General features: G+C 40.1%; 1 pseudogene across 1 annotated transcript in view; it reads left to right on the top strand.

The window, feature by feature from the left end:
• The first annotated feature begins 2,261 nt into the window (after positions 1–2,261).
• LOC309819845 (PR domain zinc finger protein 14-like) overlaps positions 2,262–20,068 on the top strand; it is a 51,233-nt pseudogene continuing 33,426 nt past the window's right edge. The window contains exons 1-2 of the transcript in view: positions 2,262–2,271; positions 6,445–6,536. The product of the transcript in view is annotated as a PR domain zinc finger protein 14-like (transcript). The remainder of the gene's footprint in view (positions 2,272–6,444; positions 6,537–20,068) is intronic.

Raw genomic sequence — 20,068 nt, 5'->3', positions numbered from 1 at the left:
TTAAGAAATCAGTTACGAAGCAGCAGTGAGTGCCCAACTAGGAAAGGTGAACAGCTCATATACAGAATGAGCATCTGTAGGATATTTAATGCAATGACAGCAGGACATCTGATAAGTTCTTCATTTGCCTTGTTGATGATTTCATCTCTCAGATGTAAAGGAATTGATCAGGAAATTAGCAATTTGTTCTTAATTCTGATGAACAAGAAGGAAAAATGCTAGGAATAATGGGAACAGTGATTATTTCACTTAAAAGTAGGTAACATAGTTGGACAGATAGTCTAGATACTAGGCAAGTTAATGTCTGAAAAGTCCCATGAGCTCAGCAATGTATGAATACAAGAAGGCGTGAGTGGCACATAACCATGCTAAATATAAAGAGAAACATAAATCAATTTTAAAACTGACACAAAGACCTAACTAAGAATAAATTTTGGGAGACATGAATTAAGAGGAACATGAGTGAAAATTATTTAAGGAAATTGACAATATATTCCTTATATGTCAATGCTGGGATGTGACCAGTGTGAGCTTGGACTGCGTTACTAAAAGTACAACCACCCAATTGGACTGCGTTTTGGTTGCCATGTCCAAAAAGATGTCAAATATTAACTCTACTGTTGTCTTGGATTTTTGCAGTAGGCCCCAAAGGACATGCATAGTACAAGAGTGATCAAAGTCCTCCCATGTCCCAAAGGGGTGTGCTAGATCAATTTCATGGAACATGTTAACAGATCATAAGTCCAGTTTGGTCAGCAAGAGCTCATCACCCACTTCAATAGGAGGTAAAGAGAGGAGCATACTCTTCTCATTAGGCCAAGAGAGGGAGGCTTCAAGAGAACATCCTAAGAGCTTGGCACTTACTTCCTGAAGTTTGGGGCACAGAGACATTCACATCTACATGTCCCCATAAGTCTAAGATGGACAATCTAGGTGCAGGGACCCCTGAGGAGTACAGCAATGAGAAGATAATGTTGGGAGGGAAATGTGCCGCCTTTAGCTACAGGGAAAGGGTAGTTTCCCGGGGTTGGTTTGTGGGCTCAGTTCAGCAGGAGAACACAGGCCTGGAGGTGCAATGTGCCCAGGAACCCAGGGTGTGAACAAAGTTGTAAGTGACCAGCCAGAGGGGAGGAACCATTGTTTAGATCGATGTTTCTCAAACTTTAGCCTGCATTAGAATCACCCAGAGGGCTTGTTAAAACACAGATTCCTGGGCCATACTCCTAGGGTTTCTGATTCCTTAGGATGGAAGGGCTCCAAAATGTGTATTTCTAACAAACGCCCAGGTGATAATAAATTTTTCATTTGTGGACCACACTTTGAGAAGCAGTGGCTTAGATGTCACCAGCAGAGCATCTCTGAGGAACAGGCAAAAGTGCCACATAAGAGAATCAGCTTTGCATATGTCTTATGCCTAGAGGACATCAACAGACCTAACTGTACCAGCCAGTTTCCCCTAGTCTCCTCTACCCCAGCCCAGCCCTGGCGTGGTTGGGAACAGCAGCTGGTGAGAAGAAGAGGAAGAGCTATGAAACAGTAAAGCAGGCAACCACACTGCTCCCAACTCCAGGCTTCAAAGACTGGGTCAGATCTGAGCAGGAGTAGGGGGGTAAGCCCTAAACTGGACATGTATTTGGAATTTTGACTAAACTGGGGTGGATTAGACTGGGACAGAGTTATTAGATTTTTAGTGCCCAAACAAAGGGACTAATAATATTTCCCATAGTGGAAAATCTATGGGGTCTGTTTCAAATTTTGTACACAGATGGAAAAAGAACTGGTTTGAAAAGAATGGATACAAGAATAAAGTTGATTGAGCCCAGCTTGTTTAACCAGCCAATTACACATTTCTCAAGAATGGTATTTTTCAAATTCCTAGCAAGTCCAGAGAAGTACAGCCAGGACAACAGGGCCCTAGAAACCTCACCAGAGAAGCACCCATGCAAGAAAATAGGGAGCTTCAGCATGGAGAAGATTGAGGAGACATAATGACACACTTAAAGTACTAAAGGGCCACCTTGTCAAGGAAGGATTTGCCTTTTATGTTGTGGCAGGGACCACAGTTAGTTTAAGTTAGTGGAAGTTAAGGGAGGAGTCTGCTTAGGCTCCATATAAGGAAGATACAACAACTAAAGCCATGTTATTGACACCAAGGGATGGCCACTTGCCTGGAATGTTGAAGAGAGTTTTTCACACGGTGGAGGGGAGGTTTTGGATACTCCCTAAGCACATCAGCTCTACAGCAACATTTCATAGCCGGCATGGCGAAAGGTGGGTTCTCCAGGCTGGGGCCATCAGGACTGGCCTGGCTCCCTGCCCCTGCTTTCCTCTGTGTATGTCAGCCGAGACCACCAGCCTGTACTGCAGCTCAGCCCTCCTTGGGCTCCAGGACTACTGCTGAGGCAACCTGAGGGCAATGCAGGGTTCTGGTGAGGGCAATTGCACACTCATGGTTTTTGGTTAGTTGAAATTTGGTAAATTGGCCTATGCAATCAGAACTTTCTACAATAAAGTTACAAACAACTCAGGATGACTGGAACCCACCTGGTACCCAAGACTCTTTCTTTCTCTTGACGGTGCCTTCTCTGCTGTCCTCAGTCATGCACCACAGCAAGAGCACTGTTGAAGCGACTGACCAGGGGCTCATGATGAGAAACCAGGGAAGTCAGAGACAGGGTGAGATACATGGAGTGTCAAAACACAGACAGGGGGCTTCCCTGGTGGCACAGTGGTTGAGAGTCCGCCTGCTGATGCAGGGGACACGGGTTCGTGCCCCAGTCTGGGAAGATCCCACATGCCGCGGAGCAGCTGGGCTCGTGAGCCATGGCTGCTGAGCCTGCGCGTCCGGAGCCTGTGCTCTGCAACGGGAGAGGCCACAACAGTGAGAGGCCCGCGTACCGCAAAAAAAAAAAAAAAAAACACAGACAGGGCCACTAGAAAGATGATGAGCGTTTACAACGATGGAGGTGGAAGGAGGAGAAGGGTAATATGATACTGTGCCTGACTGTAAAATGCGGAAGTTTGTTTGTTAGGCCTTGTTTGTTCGATCACGGACAAGAATGGTGATTAGTCATGCTAATCAAAATTTTGAGCAGACAGAAAGGTGTTGTGTCTCTAGCCCAAATGTTGACATAATCGTATAATAATCTGGGATCAATAAATTCTTAATCCTCAGCCTCAAATAGCTTCCAAATGTCCACAGGGGGGCAGAAAAATATTAGTGGGGTCAGGTGACCACAAGAAAGTGATTGTGACAGCTGCAGGCCTTAGCATTTACTTTGTGAAACAATGGCTTTTAGACAATGTCTTTCCAATTTGTTTTCAACGTTGCAGCCGGAGTGCTCTTTCAAAACACAAATCTGATCATGTCACCAACCTGCTTAAAACCCTTGAATGGCATCCCACTGTTCTCAGAATAAAGACTAAACCCTTAACTAGGAGCCGCACAGCCAGACCCCTGTGAGGGTTGAGCTTGGGGGCGGGATCGACCTTTGCGCATGCTCTTCTCTGGGTATCGGCTGCTTTCCCCGACCCCTTCCTTGGTTAGCTTTAACTCAACCTGGTTCTCAGCTCAGATAGCCCTTTCTCAGGGAAGCCTTTCCGAGTCCCTGCACCCCGCTTCCACCTTGAGTCCTTTGTTCTTTGCTTTGTAGAGGGCTCCATTCTTTTCTTTTAAAGCACTTATCTCAGTTTGTAATTACACATTCATCAGTGCCAGTATTGTTTACTGCTCTCCCCCTCTCCCCACTATCCTCTCAGCCCCAGGAATGAGAAAGGTCTTTTTTGTTCACCTTCTTGTCCTGGAGCCTAACATTGTGCCTAGCTCATGGGAGGCCCTCAATGCCTTTTTTGTTGAATGGGTGAAAGGACTGCTTAAACTGTGCTTTCCCTCTGAAATATTGAAATCTCTAAAGAGAGGAAAGTGTTAACCAGACATCAGAACAAAATTCTTAGTGATGTTTCCTCTGCCTCCATGCAGTGATTTATTTTAAAATGCAGAACCCTATGAGCTCTAATCTTCCATCATATTATATAGAAATCAGTTCATCATAATAACCCTCTAACTCTACCTGGTATTCTCATTTATTCCCTATTTTCTCTGGAATGAATTTAAGTAGTCCTTCTTAGGATTCATCTTCTTTTGGGAACTGGTATATAGAACATCGTATTTTAGGTTAATTCAGTTGGGATTTTATTTAAAGGTACCCTAAGTTACAGACATTCACAGGTAAATGTTTATGAAAAGATAATATATATGCACTCTGTATGTGTGTATGTCTATCAATCCATCTAAAAATATGTGTTTTCATGACTTGAAATAGAAAAGATTGGATTTAGGCAAGGAAATCTTTACAGTGTCGAAGTTTCCACCTCCAGATTCTTACCCTCTCCAGCTAAATTCTGCAGGATTTGGTAGAATAAGCGGACAGTCGTGATTTCCTGATGACTGACTGAAGGACATGTACTTCCCCTCCTAATGAAATCTTTAAATAGTGAGTCATAATGCCAGAGGCACTGTTCTCCGAGACTCCATCTCTGCCTATTTCTAATTCCAAGTTCTGAAAAGAGAACAAGTCTAGATCCAGCCCTTTAGATCTCTGTGTGGGACTGAAGTATACATTTCCTTTGCAACTTCTTGCTCTCTTTCCTGTATCTTCTGCAGTGAACTGACAGCCACTGGGCAGGAGTGGTCAACTTTAGTGACTGTGATGACAACAGAGAATAAAGAACCCACTGTCACTTGCTGACCGTGCCATGGTGGTCAATGTCTCTTTCAGAAAGCCACAAAAATGGACATTTAATCATTTATTGAGTCATGGTAGAGCCTAAGCCAAATAATCTAGGCAAACAGCTTCCACTATAACTATTACAAATGGCAAACTCTTATAAAACCTGGTTATTTCCTTCAACAGTATCTGGCTGATACTTCTGGCCCTCAGAAAAGATATTTTCTTGAGGTATGTGGAAAGAGGAAACAACTCTTCCTTTTATTCTGCAATACCCTCTAGCTATTGTTCTATTTGTCACCATATTTTCACAGCCAGATTTCTTGACTGGGTCTATAAGCCCTGTCTCCTTTTCTTCACCACCTAGTTTTTCCTGAACTCCTTGTTTGTCTTCCCACGAAATGACTAAATCTTTTCTCACAAAGATGCTAGAAATCTACTCCAATAACTTTTTAATATTAGTTTCCCAACTTGATATTGAGTTGGCTATTCCCGTTCTTCCTGTTCTTTCTAAAACGTCTAGTTTCATTGACCCTGACTTGACCCTGAGGCTTCAGGGTCAGATCTCTGAAGAGATTCTCTTCCTTTTCATGAGACAGTTTTCTGGATTTTAGCTGCCTGTGCCAGACACCAGCAAACTCCAGGGCCCAGCTTTGTCTTGGTTTCCTTTTTACTTTTCTGTCAGAGTTCTCATTCATGTTCACATTTTCAACTATTTCCTTTTTCAAGTGAGTCCCAAATTTTCTTCCGTAGCCCTTAATTCATTTTCAGAATTTCAACCTCACAACTTGCTCATCTGGTTGAATATCTCATGTCACTGACTATCTTGCTAACACTTTCACATCTCCATGTCCCCTGTTTCCTCTTCCTATCCCTCCAAGTCAATATCTTCCACTCCCTGAGACTTGAAAGCTCACATTTGTCTTTGACTCCTTCTCATACAGTTTCTGTATCTAGTCAGTGATTAAAGTCTTCTCTATATGCCTCTAATGTCTGTCCTGCTTCGCATGGCCACTGCCATTACTAAGGTCCAGGATCTTTCACATCATGTCTAGATTTTGACAATATACTTCTAACTGGTTTCCCAATAATGCCTTCCCCTCTCCAATCCATGCTGCCTCCTGCTCTCAGAAGAATCATTTTACCACTTAAAGCATCATTGTCTATAAGAAAAATTCCAAATATCCAGGTGTGGCAGGAAAACACCTTGAAATATTAGTTAATAGGAGCTCTCCCCATCTATTTTTCCCTACCCCATTCCACAAAGGCAGCCCAGCTTTTTGGCTGTCTTCTTCCTTGGAGGGAAATTTGTATTAACTGATACCTTGCAAGGCACATTCTTAAAACCTGAGTTCCCTGAAGACTTTGAAGGTAGCCACAGGAGAGAGAGAGAGTGATTACTTAAGATTGAGAAAAGGGCGTAAAGTTTGCTGAGATAGAGAACTGAGTGTGTCCTTTGTGGCAATGTCCCCCGCAAAAGGCACAACTTCACAAACATTGGCTTTAGGTTCTACCCAGGGGGTAAGACCATGTTCAAAGCCTTAGCAAAGATTTCTATATGTCACTGTGTCTCAAAACAGCAGAGCCACAAAACTTTAAGGGGCCATTATGGGCTCAGTAAATAAGAATGGTCATCATCTTCAGACTGGAATATGGTCAGCATCTTCAGATTGGAATAGACAGTTAGCAGTCTGATCCCTTTTTTTCTGGGATCCAGGCAAGCTCCCGATTCTGTGTGATCCTGGAATGGGGAACAGCAAAATAATGACTGAAATGACTGGACGGCCCCCTCCAGTTTCTGGTTATTTGGTTAGAGGTCATCTGCAAGTTGTATGGAACATCTCATTGGCCATCCTCTGAGCAGTGCTCTGCTGGGATCTCCAGAAAGATACACACTCAGTTCCAGAAAACACACCTTTTTAACTTACCAAGAGCATTCCCCATTGGGTTTCTTCATCCAAAGCTCCTAAGGCACATCTCAGTTGGGACACTGTTCCAGTGATACCATAGGTGAGTGCATCACCATAGGTGAGTGCATCCTAAGGCCAAAATGACCCTGTCATTTTCTTTACACTTCAGTCCAAAAAATAACTCCACCCACTTAGCACCTCTGCATGTAGCTTGGTAAATATTATCATCACACATTGATCCTGACTATTTAGCTCATGGGTGGGTGCTTTGAATAAGTCCTAGATGATATGCAACTTGAGGACTGGAATTGTGTCTTTTGCACCTTTCCTATCTCTAGCTCTCATTACACCTCTGTACTTAAGTGCTCAGCAGAAAACTTTTGAGCTGAAGTGAATGGAACTGAACCCTTGAATTGACAGTGACGCACCTCCATGGCTCTGTGTAGCTCTGATGCAGATGGACATCTCAGGGCCCTCTTAGTTCCAGAAGTCTGTACCTTCCACTTCTCCCTAGAAGCACAGAGAATGTTGATAGCCTCAAAGGGTTCAGAAAGCAGCAGGAGCAGAAGCCTTGCAGCCAACCACATATATATATATTTTTATCCTTAGTGGGCACTATTGATTGTTGGGCCTGACATGAAACGTAGGTTTTAAGGCAGTTCCCTGCTAGCTTTAGTTCATTTTCATTTGTACCAAATGAAAACTTTCCAAGAATGTCCATTTATAATCTAGAAAGGTTTATTAGGTATGTATGTGTTACTGTCCGAAAAATTAAATTCCAAAGAAAATCATTCGTTATGTAATATGGGAAAAGAATGACTCTAAAGACAAAAGTCAACTGTATTTGAACGAATTACCCATTTAGGTTGGGCTTTGTCTCCCTATTCTTCATTAAGGATTAATCAATTTCTTAGAAGGAAAACTTACTATGCAGTGACTCCATATCAGTATTTAATGTAATAGTGCCTAGAGCACCGGATTGACTTTCTTATTGTGAAAATGAGAAAGGAAATTCAGACTCTGTCCTATTTTCTAATGGTGGGACCCTCAGATAAATTACAATTTTGTTGCTCTTTATACCCTAGGAGTGATAATGATCAGGTTCTTTGTGTTCATTGATATGTTCTTGCTAGTTTCATTTTGTCAGACTTAACTGCAGTGTTTAATGTTATTGATCAGTCTGAAAAGTGCTAGGATGCCCCAACACTCCTATGGTTATGTGGTTGGCTCTACCTTGTCAAAACATGAGGCTTATTTGTCTTCTCTATTGGATTCCTAAGATATCCACTGTTTCCCTACATTCTCTGAAGGTGATCCCCTAATGTACTAATATTCATAGCATAGTAGCCAAATTCCCAACAGATTTTTGCTTTCATTCTTATATCTACTACATTCAGGAAAAGCTTAATATATTCCCGACAACTGACAATCCTCTTGTTATTTCTCTGCTGCCAGCGTATCTGTCTCTCAGTGTAAGTAAGATATGGTGATTCTGCTGTTGCCTAGATATTGACTCTGATAATATCAAGTTTGTCTAACACAAAAGACAGGACATTTGATAAATAAGAACAGGAAAGGTAGCAGACACTACCCAAAATGTATACAGGTATACAGTTCAGGCCAGGGCCTTATTGTATTGTTTGGGTGCTCAAGCAGCAGGAGTGGGGTCCTGCCTTTGTTGCTATTGGTTTTCCTTCTGGGATGCCTGACAGCATAGACATGAGAAAGCTGCTCTTATCAGGCAGTCAGACCTGAAGTGTCCTCATTTTGTCCTTGAGTCTGGTTATAAATGATTCTAGAAAAGCTCCATGAAATAAAAGTTCCCAAGATTATCCCCTGCAAGAGCATCCCCTTAAAGTGTTCCCTAAGAGCATCTTCTCTAGCACTCATTGCTGGACTCTCTCATTAGCAGATTTGCACAAGTGAGTAAGACTTCTCCATGGACTTGAATGTGGTTGGAACAAATAAAATTAAGTACATAGAAAAGTACTTTGGTGACAAACCAATCAGATCATCAAGTGCCTTTAGAGAATCCATTTCTGAAAAAGCAATTCAGCCCCGAATTGTAATAGATATATTAAAGCCAAATACAGTTCTCGTTCTTATAGCTTTCACCCCTGGCCTTTCCTGTTGCTTTAAGACCACTATATTTTGGACCATATATTACTGTTGCCATCCAAATAAATCAGGACCAAGAAATTATCTCTTCATTGCAGGACAGCTCACCACAAATACCTACACGATACCCTCACCCCTCATCTGTAGACCACTCTTTCCCAGATTTCTGTGGTGAGTGGGTTTGAAGTCAGCCGGCCAGCTGCAGAGTGGAGAACACTCATTAGTCATCCCTGTAGAAATAAACTTCTGATGATACATTGTTTATCCAAACAGAGCTTTACTTCCAACTGTGTAACAACTGGACATATATATATATACATAGTTGAATATATGTATTCCATATATGTGTGTGTGTGTGTGTGTGTGTGTGTGTGTGTGTGTGTATTTGTATAAAGTAACTGATTATACAAATGTAGACATAATGTGAATAATCCTTGAGTTGTGAGGCTCCTAAGAAAATACTTTGGAGCATACACTGAGGGCTGAGACATTTTTATTGGGTGTAGAAAATATCCATTCATTCTTCTTCCTTTGATATCATTGTTATCTTTGAGGTTTTCTCAGGTTATGTAATTTGGGTGAAGCAGACTCCAGCTCTAGCTTCAAGGGTGGGCATGTGACCCAGGCTGGCTGCTCAGATCCTTCCATCTCCTTGGGTTTGACTTAGAGATGGGCTCATGATCCTGTCTGAGACAATGAGACTCAATTCTAGGATGTCAGAGTAACTGTTGGGTTAAAACTCCCTGGTTGCAGGTAGTCATCTTGAAGCTAAGAGTAGAGAGACAATGTAAGAATGGAGCCAACACAGTGGATGGTAGAGCCAAGAGGTGGAAAGAGCCAGTGCTCTGATGGTATAGAATGTACAGTTAGGTACATTATGAATTATCTCTTTTGCTTATTCTAGTTGAAGTTGAAACTTTGTCACTTGAAGCCAAAATAGAACTGAATAATACATGGATTTACTAATTGGGTAGGTTAAGGAAATGCTGCACACACAGTGTGTTAGTATTTCAGCAAGGAATCTGACAGTGTTTCTCATGAAAACCTTGTGGATAATGTGCAGAAATGTGGAGTGAATGCAAGTACAGTCAGGTGACTTCATCAATAATTGAAGAGTCATGTCCAAGAATGCTAATTCCATGTCAAGCTGAAGGACATTTTATAGTGGTGTGCCTTAGGGTTCTTCCCTGGCCCTGTCCTTTCTGACATATTTATCAAAGATTTGGATGAGCACACTGATGCCCTTCCTGTCAAATTCCACAGATGACAAGATGCTTGGAGCAATAGGTAGTACGTTGGATAACAGAAATCAGTTTATAAAACTCTTCATATGTTAGAGCGTCAGAATGGAATTTTAAGAACAAATGTAAAATCTTTGAATTAAATCCAAAAACTAACTACACAAATAACTCGGTAACACTAGAAGCTTAGTTAAGTGTAATTTCAAAATGGATCCGAAATGTGATACAGCTGCCTACATAAATAGACAGATAAAGCTACATTTCATTGCATAAATAGGACACAATGGTGATGGAGGCAGATGTCATATTGAACAAATTGTGGTCAGACTGATAGGGCAGGGGGATATAGAGCCAAAGGAACTAGAGTTTTCAAATATTTCTACCTGGATATCTAATTATCTGCCTCAATGTGCCAAGTCATGTAAGCAGAAAGTATAAAAATTAATAATGAGAATGTTCACAGCCCTCTTTCTGCACCCACTTGCTATTTGGATACTCTATTTCCAAAAAGGAAGGGTTATGTCTTCTCCAGGAGAAAAAGTAAGCTACATAATAAAGCGGGAAAGGAGGACCTGTAGAGGAAGAGACAGAAAAGCCTGTGGGCTCGTATCAAGAAAGAGTTTGGGGGTGTTTAAAGACAAGGGGCTTCAGAGCAATTTTAAGGCATGAGAGAATAGAGAGAAAATAAAGGAAGGGGATTTTTTTTGGATTATAGTAATCACTCAAGTATAAACCCAAAATGCATCTTTACTAGAATTACCCAGCTTTTGGTATAATGAGTCCCTGGCTTTATAAGTGTTATCTAAGACTTTTCATATATTTCCTTTTTTAGCCAGGTTCTGCCCCATTCCCCTTCCCCACCACAGGAAGATAACAGCCTTATGGAAAAACCTACCACGTTTCTAACCAAGAAGATATGACAGTGAGTTTCATAACCACAATATGACTGGGTCTGGAAGTAGACAAGGCTAATTCTTTGAATGCTATTGATCAACATAGTACTGGAGGTTTTGGCCAGTGCAATCAGACAATCAATTGAAATAAGAGTGATAAAATTTGGAAGGGAGAAGACAGAATTGCCATTGTCTGTAGATTATATAATTTATATAAAAATACAAGAGAACTAATAAACTATGAAAAGTAATAAATAAAGGAGTTCGAGGTTAGCAAGTTCGAGAAAGAAAATATCAAACAAAGATAAGTAGCATTCTTTTATACCAGCAATAACCAATTAGAAAATACGGTAGAAAATAAAACATCATTTACAATAACACAAAAGCTAAAAACTGTCTACAAACTGATCTAATAAAGATCTTTATAGAGAAGTTTTAAAATTATAATAAAAGAGGAACAAAGATTTGAATAAATGTAAAGTCACATCATGTGAATAGATTGATATCTTTACAGTTCAAAGATATAGATTTCTGCAAATTGATCTATAAATTCAATGCAATTTCAATAAAAATTCCAGCAGAATATTTTGGGAGAACAGGATAAAGTGCTTCTAAGAGTAACATGGAACAATACAAGCCCATAAACAGCTAAGACAGTTTCGAAAAGGAAGAACAAATAAGGAGCCTGACCTAAAAGATATTAAGAAATATTATGGATATTAAGAAAAACTTTATCATTTGGGGAAAGAACAAATGATAAAGAAATAATAGAGTTATGAAACAGTCCCTGCAGGAGAACCTTTGGGACCTCAGGGCAGAAAAGGGTATCTTAAAATAGACCCTCAAAATCCCTAAAAAGAGTAAGGATGGAATTTGACTACATCAAAATAATTCATGGTTTCTATTGAACAAAGAACACTATACACAATATTAAAAACTCATTCATGGGCACTTCCCTGGTGGAGCAGTGGTTAAGAATCTGCCTGCCAATGCAGAGGACATGGGTTCAATCCCTGATCCGGGAAGATTCCACATGCCACAGAACAACTAAGCCCTTGCACCACAACTACTGAGCCTGTGCTCTAGAGCCTGCGAGCCACAGCTACTGAGCCCACGTGCCACAACTATTGAAGTCTGCGCACCTAGAGCCCGTGCTCTGCAACAAGAGAAGCAACCGCATTGAGAAGCCCCAACTCACAACAAAGAGTAACCTCCACTTGCCACAACTAGAGAAAGCTGGCACACAGCAATGAAGACCCAATGCAGCCAAAAATAAAATTAATTAATTAATAATTAAAAAATAGTAACTCATGGACTGGAAGATCTTCACAACATCTATAAACAGGCAAACATTAACTTCCAGAATATATTAGGAATTCTCAAAAATTTTCAAGGAAAGACAGAAGCCCAACAGAAAAATGGGACTCCACTCCTGGTACAGTGATGTACAAGGGGACACACAAGGAGGAGCACTGCACCATTTTTTGGGCAGTGGGAGTTGGGGGGCATTGTGTATCCCTCTCTAAGGGAATAGGTACGTATTATAGAGTACTTGCCTAAGATGGAATGATATGCAACAGTCAAAGAAAATGAGTTAGATCATATAGTAGGACGACCAATCTCACAATGGCATATACATACAATGGAATACTATTCATCCCTTAAAAAGGAGGAAATTCTGCAATATGTGACAACATGTACGACCCTTGAGAACATTTTGCTAAGTGAAATAAGCCAGTCATAGAAAGACAAAAGCTGCATGATTCCACTTATATGAGGTATCTAAAATAGTCAAATTCATAGAATCAAAGAGTAGAATGGTAGTTGCCAGGGACTGAAGGAAGAGGGAAGTAGGGAGTAATTAATCAACAGGCATAAAGTTTTAGTTAAGCAAGATGAATAAGCTCTGGAGATCTACTGTACAACACTGTACCTATAGTCAACAATAATGTATTATACACATAATTTGTTAAGAAGGTAGGTCTCATGTAAGTATTCTTACCACATGAAATAAAAGCCTACTGCTAAGTGAAACAAATGAAATTTATAGCATAGTAATTGTGTAAATGTCAAAAATTTCATACATACTAAAAAATAGTTTTACAGATATACATATAAACAAATGTTCAGAAGGTAGATTGGAAGAATCCACATTGCAAACACAAGAATAGGGACTATGTAAGGATGGGAAATGGGATCAGGGATGGAGATGAAGGAGGAGAATAAATTAAAAAGAGGGGCCTCATATGGACCAGTTAAGTGTTATGAACTAAAGAGGAGAATTAACTCAATTCTGTATAGGCAAAGACCCCAAAAAAGGGGGAGATAGATAGAATCAGGAAAAGTGAAAGAATGACTACTTATGGGATACAACTTAGGATCTCCTTCTCCCTAAATCTTTTTTTTTTTAATTAAATAATTTAATTTTATTTATTTTTGGCTGCGTTGGGTCTTCATTGCTGCGCACCAGCTTTCTCTAGTTGGGGTGAGCGCAGGCTACTCTTTGTTGTGGTGCACGGACTTCTCATTGCGTGGCTTCTCTTGTTGCAGAGCATAGGGCTCTAGGCACGCAGGCTCAGTAGCTGTGGCACACTAGGCTCAGTAGTTGTGGCGCACGGGCTTAGTTGCTCCGCGGCATGTGGGATCTTCCCGGACCAGGGCTCGAACTCGTGACCCCTGCATTGGCAGGCATATTCCCAACACTGCGCCACCAGGGAAGCCCAATAGCTGCTTTTAAATGATCTGTAGAAGTATCCTTTTGTTCCTGAGGTCCTATAGTTCAAACTGTCTACATAGCAAAAGGAATCATCTTAATTTATAAATTATGCATTCTTTCCTCCTTTCATAAGTCTATGTCTCTAGTTACCTCCTAAGGCATAATCATTTATATGATGCCATAGTATATAAAACATTTTCATGTGAACTATACCATTTTATCGTCACAAAAATATGTAAACGTGTTACTAAAGGTGAGTCAGGTACTATTATTATTGTTGTCATTGATGGATTCCCCTTTTATAGAGTGTGAATGCTTACATTTTGCTCAAATCACATCAGCTAAAAGGCCAGAGCCAGGGACTGAATCCAGATCACACGATGTGAAACCTCATCATCTTTCTACTGAATTAATTGTGCAGAGGTGAATGCTCCCAATACACTATTTTCCTTAATAACAGAAATATCTTTGGGAGGAAGGGATTATTACAAAATGAGGAAACTGTTTTTACCCCACATCAGGCAATAGTAATTGCAGGAGCCAGGACTCTAACTCGGCTTCTGTGCCTTAATCAACAGAAGCCCGTCACTGAAACATCAGACCAATGGAAGCAAATGTTTAAAAATTTAACTAACAGCTCTGAGCCCTACTGGGGGCCCAAAGAGCCTTAGAGGCTCTTGAAGTCTCTAAAATGGAGCTATGGTTTTCAGGGAAATGCCGCAGACAGTGGAGCCAGGTTCGCTACCAGGGTCACCTCCAGATCCATCTGTTAAAGGCCACCCAGCTCTCTGCTCTGAGCGCCAGAAATCAAGGATGATGTTTTCCCTGTATTGTGATTGACCATATTTAATGGACAAGCAGGAGTTTAGACAGAAAATGTGTGCTAGTTCCTCTGTACTTACCACATCCCTGCCTGGGTCAGTGAAAGCTCCTGAATAGGTCTTAACTCCTAAAACAGTCTTGAAAGGTCAGTAATCAAACTCAGGAACTGTGATTCTCAGCCCTATCTGGACATTAGAATTGCCTGAGGCACTTACAAAAACACTGATGCCTTTATCATGTAAACCAGTTAAATCAGAATCTCTAAGAGTAGAACCGAGGTATCAGAACTTTGTTTAAAAATCTCCCTAGAAGTTGATGAAAAGGTTCTGGAACTAGATAGTGGTGATGGCTGTACAACTTTGTGAATAAATAGGAATCACTGACTTGTACACTTTGAAGTGGGTAATTTTTATACTATGTCAATTATAGCTCAATTTAAAAAAAAAAAAGCTTTCTCAAGTTACTCTAATATACAGCCTGGGCTGAGAACAACTATGAGACTGAACAGTGTTTCCCAGTCTGGGCTGCACATTGGAATCTACTAGGAAGCTTTAAAAAATACTGAAGCCTGGTCACGACCACCATAGATTCTGATGTTATTGGTCTGGATAATAATCTGGGCATGAGGAGTCAAAAAAACTCCCCAGCTTATTGTCATGTGCAGCCACGGTTGAGACCACTGGTCTAGAACAAAGGCCCTCAACCTGTGCTCCCCAGATGAGCACCAGGGAGCTTGTTAGAAATGCAGGTTCTTCATCCCTAGACCTACTGAATCAGAAACTGGATGGGGGTCGAGCAAACTCTGTTTTAACAAGTCCTCCAGATGACGCAGGCTCCAGTCTGAGACCCATTGCTCTAGCACTCAAGGAAACTGCATTCCAATCCAGTCATTATCCTTAAATTTCCCTAATCCCTAAGTATTTGCGGAGGGCATGTTCCGGAGGCAGAAAACTTTTTCGTTCCTAGCACCATGCTGGACAAGAACAACTTAGGGTCCAACTGGAGAGTGATGCACATGGAACCAAATAATGAGGAGGAAACTATGTAGGATGCTGGGTTATAATGTTTCTCCTATATAAAAAGATGCTCATTTCAGTTCTCACACCAAACCTTTGAAATTAGAATTACAAAGTACTACCTAAGTGGTCTGTTATTTCTTTACTTCCTGCATTTTGAAACTCAAAACACATTTTGTAACCTCAAATCTTTCTTTAACTTTAGCCTTTGAGCCAGTGATTCTCTTTTTTCTTGACTTTGATCAATAAGCGATTCTTATTTACCCCTTCTGCAGCCATTTGAGAACATTATTGGAATATCTTTGACATTTTAGAAAAGATGTGGTTTAGAATTTTGCTTTCTAAAAGTTTGTAATGAAAAACCTAGATTTAAATTTGTATTGAAGATCTTGAGATATAAATATTTTTTCTATATGCCAGCCCACAGTTGTGAAGTGGCTACTGCATCATTTTTCTTTTTTTTTGCGGTACACAGGCCTCTCACTGTTGTGGTCTCTCCCATTGCGGAGCACAGGCTCCGGACGCGCAGGCTCCGGACGCGCAGGCTCAGCGGCCATGGCTCACAGGCCCAGCCGCTCCGCAGCATGTGGGATCTTCCCGGACTGGAGCACGAACCCATGTTCCCTGCATTGGCAGGTGGACTCTCAACCACTGCGCCACCAGGAAAGCCCCTGGCTACTGCGTCATTAATTATGAATTCTTAAGGAAGCAGGTTTCCCTAGATGTTCAGCATTTGTGGGGACATCTCCGAACAATAGGGATCTAAAATCAGTCAGTGAAGAAATGGCTAGGCTTCCTGGTGGCGCAGTGGTTGAGAGTCCGCCTGCCGATGCAGGGGACACGGGTTCGTGCCCCGGTCCGGGAAGATCCCACATGCCGCGAAGCGGCTGGGCCCGTGAGCCATGGCCGCTGAGCCTGCGCATCCGGAGCCTGTGCTCCGCAAGGGGAGAGGCCGCAACAGTGAGAGGCCCGCGTACCGCAATAAAAAAAAAAAATTAAAAAAAAATAAATGGCTGGATTATTTGTCCTCTGTTAGGGCACTTTGATAAAACAAGGTTGCTAATAATTATTTCCCTAACACTAATTACTCCCAAACTACCTCTACAAATAGAAGACTAGGAACCTAATGTTCAGCCTAGTTTGAGAGTGTTATAGTATCACATACGTACGCGCACACGCACACACCCTTCCAGGTTCATTAACACAGAGATGACACAGCAACATTTCTGGGGCCTTAGTTTTGACTATCCTTACACTTGAATATAGAGAGAAGCTGCAAAACCAAGATTTAGTTTCTTGAAATAGTAAATTAAATTTGGCTTCCAAGACCTGTTGGCATCAGAACATAGTTTTTTTATGTACCTCTATCTACCTCTTATTCTCCCCCAACTAAGAGTACTTAAACTCATTCTGTCAGACATATGCCTCAGCCCTTGAGCCCTATCCCATTCCCAACAGGGCCTTGAGTGGTACCCCGTCACCATGGTGACATTCAGACATCTCTCAAGAGGCCTGAGCAGGTGAGTCAAAGCATGGAGCTCATTATCCCTACGGAGTCAGAAGAGAGAATAATGCATAGAAGAGTAGTCAGAAATCATGGAAGAAAACTAAAAGATAGTTATTTAGGACCATTTATAGGAATTCTTTGGAGGATAGGCAATTAAGTAAAATCAGAGAAAAATGAGGTTGAAAATAATTAGAAGTAAGGTCAGTAAATTTGGTATGAAGGAAATACTCTCTAGTAGAGAATGAAGTCTTGAAACGTCAGATGGCCATTGTTATAAATATATTGGGAGTTACTTTTTAAAAAAACATACATTAAAAAATTTTCAGTGAGTCTGTAGAAACTTTCTGCTTTTGAGACCTTGAGAAGTCTTTTAAAATATTTTTTCCACTGGCTCTCGGGACTCCCCAAGTCTTGAGAATCAATTTCTACTCATTCTTCATGGAGTTCATTGTCCAAATATTATTGGTAACAGTTTTTTAAAATTATAATCACCCATAGTGACTGATCCATTATCTTTCATTCATAACATATCAATAATCTCCCAAAGCAGATAATTATATCATTGTATGCAACATGATCTCTGAATATAACAGGTGCAGTTAGAAGGGGGCACAGACAAGATGACAGAAAAAGATCTGCTCAGGGATGAACACTTTTTTTTAAAAAATTGCCTCGTTCTTCATAAACATTACCACCTGCAGATAATCACAAAATGTACCTGATAGCATATACTTTTCTCCATTTTTCTTCAAGTACATAAATTACTTCTTCAGTAATAAAAAAAATCACATTGAAAATTTCTTTTTCAATATCTAACCAATCTAAACACAATGTATTATGTATTAGCATTGAAGTGAAATTACGTATATGTTCATATTTATGCTAGCCTAAGTAAAAGAGATTAATAAAATAATTATTAGCATATTTTTAAAACCTCAGCATAAACACCAAAAAGCTATTTTTAAGAGATTTAATGAAATATTTTTCTCTATAAAAATATAAAATCATAGAGGATTGTATAAAAATATAAAATGGAAATCTTATATAAAATATGAAATGGAAAGTAGCATGAGAAGAAGAGAATTTCTCTATATTTCTTCCATGAAAAGAAGCATTGCCTCAAGGCTTAAAAAAATAAGAGACCTAAGTGGTGTCAGTGATTCTGAAAGCAATTGAATAAAATCATCTCTCTCTAGTTTTCACAGTTTAGTGTGTAGGGAAATTCTAAATGTGAGTGTGAAAATTGGTGTAAGTTTTTCTGAACCTACCTTTTTTTAATTAATAAAGTTTACTTTTTAGAGCAGCTTTAGGTTCACAGCAAAATTGAGCACCAAGTAAAGAGAGTTTTAACATAGCCCTTGCCCCTACGTATCCACAATATCCCCTACTATCGACATACATCCTCCCCCATAGTGGAACATTTGTTACAATTGATGAAGCTACATTGACACATCATTATCACTCTTGTTCACTCTTGGTGTTGTACATTTTATGGGTTTGGACAAATGTATAATGACAAGTATTCATTATAGTATCATACAGAGTAGTTTCACTGCCCTAAAAATGCATCTGAGCTTGCCCTATTCATTCCTCCCTCCTCCCTTACCCCTGTAACAACTGATCTTTTACCATCTGCATAGTTTTGCCTTTACCAGAATGTCAGTCATATAGTTGGAATCATACAGTATGTAGCCTTTTCAGATTGGCTTCCTTCACATAGTAATAGACTTCTAAGTTTCCTCCATATCTTTCATGATGTGATAGCTCATTTGTTTTTAGTGCTGAATAATATTTGATTGTCTGGATGTACCACAATTTATTTATCCATTCACCTACTGAAGGACATCATGATGCTTCCAGGTTTTGACAGTTCTGAATAAAGCTGCTACAAATATCCATGTGCAAATATCTGTGTGAATTTAAGCTTTGAATTCATTTGGTTAAATACTAAGGAGAATAGTTGCTGGATTGTAGGTAAAATATGTTCAGGTTTTTAAGAAACTACCAAATTGTCTTCCAAAGTACCTGTAACATTTTGCATTCCTAGCAGAAATGAATGAAAGTCCCTATTGCTCCACATCCTTGGTATTGTCAGTGTTCCAGATTTTGGCCATTCTGATAGGTGGGTAGTACTGTCTCATTGTTTTAATTTGAATTGTTCCTGATCTTAGTGGAAAAGTTTTGAGTTCCTCACCATTAAGTATGATGTTAGCTGTTAGGTTTTTTTGTAGATATTCTTTATCAAGTTGAGGAAGTTTCCCTTCTAGTCCTTGTTTGTCAAGAGTTTTATCATGAATAGGTGTTGGATTTTGTCAAATGTTTTTCCTGCATCTATTGATATGATCATGTGAGTTTTTTCTTCTTTAGCCTGTTAATTTGATGGATTGTATCAATTGATTTCGAAATGTTGAACCAACCTTGCATAGCTGGTATAAACCCCACTTGGTCATCGTGTATAATTCTTTTTATACATTGTTGGATTTGATTTGCTAGTGTTTTGTTGAGGATTTTTGCATCTATGTTCATGAAACATATTGATCTGTAGTTTTCTTGTAATGCCTTTGTCTGGTTTTGTTATCAGGTTAATGCTGGCCTCATAGAAGAGTTAGGAAATATTCTTTCTGCTTTTATCTTCTGGAAGAAATTGTAGAGAATTAGTATAAGTTCTTCCTTAATCTCTGGTACAGTTTTCCAGTAAATTCATCCAGTCCTGGTGATTTCTATTTTGGAAGGTTAATTATTGATTCAATTTCTTTAATAGTTATAGGCCTATTCAGGTTGTCTATTTATCCTTGTGTGGGTTTTGGTAGATTGTGTCTTTCACAGAATGGGACCATTTCATCTAGGTTATCAAATTTGTGGGCATAGAGTTGTTCATGATGTTTCTTTATTATCTTTATTTTAATATAATTTATTTTATTTTAATATATCTTTATTTTAATATATCTTTATTTTAATGTCCATGGGATCCATAGTGATGTTCCCACTTTTATTTCTTTTTTTTTTTTTGCGGTACTAGGGCCTCTCACTGTTGCAGCCTCTCCCGCCACGGAGCACAGGCTCCGGACGCGCAGGCTCAGCAGCCATGGCTCACGGGCCCAGCCGCTCCGCGGCATGT

This window comes from Grampus griseus (assembly GCF_964374135.1).
Source record: "Grampus griseus genome assembly, chromosome: 3".
Lineage (NCBI taxonomy): Eukaryota > Metazoa > Chordata > Mammalia > Artiodactyla > Delphinidae > Grampus > Grampus griseus.
The sequence above is the reverse complement of the archived record's forward strand: the minus strand, read 5'-3'. Positions and strand labels throughout refer to the sequence as shown.